General features: G+C 33.4%; 1 pseudogene; it reads left to right on the forward strand.

The window, feature by feature from the left end:
- The first annotated feature begins 358 nt into the window (after positions 1-358).
- On the forward strand, positions 359-451 carry LOC124974053 (uncharacterized; annotated as a pseudogene).
- The last annotated feature ends 2,163 nt before the right edge of the window (positions 452-2,614 follow it).

A 2,614-nucleotide genomic window follows, 5' to 3' on the forward strand; every position in this document is an offset into this window, starting at 1 on the left:
ATCATTATTTAATGAGAGATCTAATAGAATGTTAAAAATTCATATAAATCTTTTAGTATTTATAGGTCATTGAATAAAAATTAAAGTCATGTTAGATACAAATTAGCAACCTAAAATACATAAAAGTAAGTTTGGAGTTATCTTTTCCACTCGATACAGATTTTTCTTATCTCTAACAGGCAAAATTCTGTAAATTTATCTTACAGAAAATAATAGAAAATAATAAACATTTCAAGCAGAACACTGCACTGAAAATGCCTATTATTATCTTTTGCTCAGCTTCAAATTTTGGTTAAATTTTTTGAAGACTGTGTTTGGCAAAGTCATCATTTTCAAAATTGAATAAAACAAGGGGTGATAGCTTCTGCAGCGTATATACTAACATTTGAATCATACAGAGAAGATTAGCATGGCCTCTGTGCAAGGATGATAGCAAATTCATTATCTTTCTGCAAAAAAAGAAAAATGGAAGGGATTTTCTTAAAAAAACAATATGTGACTGTTCATTTCACTATGTACAAACAGAAAGTTTGAGGAATGCATTTTTGGAAAATAATTATGGATATAGAAATGTGATATTCTTTAATTTTTTTTGTTTGCTTATTCCTTTAAATTTTTTGGTGGTGTTGGGGATTGAACTCAGGGTCTCCATGCACTCTACCATTGATCTGCTCTTTCTTTAGGTTTCAAAGCAAAACCTCACCTAGGGCATTTAAAAATATACAGGGCTACAAAGAAGAGTGAAATGACATTCCTAACTGATATTACATGGATAGTTAACATTACTGCTAAATTATGTATCTTCTATAAATTGCCAGAAACAAATGCCATCTCCACTACTCTCCAAGAACATTGAAGCTTGGAGAAAAAAAAGAGCATGGGCTATATTTCTAATAGTAGTTTATTACCTTTGACTTTGAAGTAACCTTTGGTACTTTATGCATGTGCTGATTTATGCTGAGTTAAGTAAACACTCTTTGTGTGAGAAATATGCCTTAAAATAATTTTACCAAGTTTTTTAGTCTCTGGTATTTCCTTGGTAGATAACCTTTCTGTAGGCATTCTTTACCAGGCTAGCCATGGAAAAGAAAAATGTCTGTTTTCTTACCATCTGTAGTTATAAATGTCAGTGAGACCTAGAAATAATTGGTTGAATTTCTGGGTCTAATTCAATTTCCATTAAATATCAACCTCCCCACCCTGTGACAAATGCTCTCAGGTAACTGTCTAAAAGGCAAGTAATTTGAGTGAGTGTTTGAGTTAATTAATAGCAGTCCATGGTAAGGAAAAAGAAGGTAGAGGCTCTGTTTAAGAAATGCTTTTGTGAAATCTGAAAGATTCTAGTGTTTTCTATCTTTGTACAATGTCTCTTGGAAGTTTGTTTTAGAAGACTGTACAGGATCTTACCTGAGACCCAGAAGAGTAGGGTATTGAGGATCGATCACAGGGCCTTGTGCTTGCTTGGCGAGTGCTCTATACTCCTAGTGCTGTTGCTACTTCTCTCATACTTCTAGACACACCATTAAAAGATTAGATTGGGTAGACTCAGGATAATATATTGATTAACACAAAGTCATCTGAGTAGTGACTTTTGTAATATTTGGCAAACTAATCACAGGAATGATATCCTGTTTTATTCACAGATCCTATTGACATGCAAGGGTAAAGGACTCTTAAAGGGGCATGTATAATAGGGATTGGGGACTGTGGGGCCATCTTAGAATTCTGCTTACCATCCTCATTCATTTAATGGAAAATGTCTATCACATAACCTAATAAGTAAGGTCAGTTTTAATTGTCAAACCAGCCAACCTAGTATTTATCTTTTGTCAAAGTCTGACTTAATTTTTAAATTCAAGTTATGTGTTAATACATGTTATATGCCAACCATCTAATTTCTAGATGCAAACTCTAATGTAGAAAGCTACATAAAGTATGAGAATTGGCTTTGAATTTTTTTCTCATGGATGAAATTATATTGCTCTAGGTATTTCTTTTTTACAGTTTTCATTTATGTTTTATTAGTACATTAATTGTACATATTAATGGAATTCCACCCATTCATAGAGCATGCATTAATCATGTCCATTCACCCTTCTTCCACCCTTGCCCCACTCCTCTGCCCCTTTGCTAGTCCTTAGTAATCACTATTGTACTTTCAGGTTTATTTTTTCAGTATTCATATATGAGAGAGAACATGTGATACTTCCTGTGTCTGACTTATTTTGTTTAACATGATGGTATTTCTTGAAGATGCACTCTGTTTTTTTAGGCCTATCCACTCAGGACAATGTGTTTTTTATAAACAGTAGATTAGAGTATTGAATAAGACTAGTGAATAATCTTTTAAATGAAAACTGTCTTTTTGTTTACTGTCCTAGAATACATTTATTTATTGATTGCATCCTAGAGCAGCAATGATAGTGAGTTTCAGGCTAAGAATCTGTCTTTCATCAATTCAGTGAAAGAGAGCAATTGTGAAAAGAGGGCTGGAAAGAAGAACTTGCTTTACTCCTTATGTGCAAGTACCTCATCAGGCAGATGCACCTCACAGCAGACCTTTTAGAAAGGGCATATATAGTAGTTTATGTAGTATGCTAATGCACTTGGGTGT

Source organism: Sciurus carolinensis, unplaced genomic scaffold, assembly GCF_902686445.1.
Source record: "Sciurus carolinensis unplaced genomic scaffold, mSciCar1.2, whole genome shotgun sequence".
Lineage (NCBI taxonomy): Eukaryota > Metazoa > Chordata > Mammalia > Rodentia > Sciuridae > Sciurus > Sciurus carolinensis.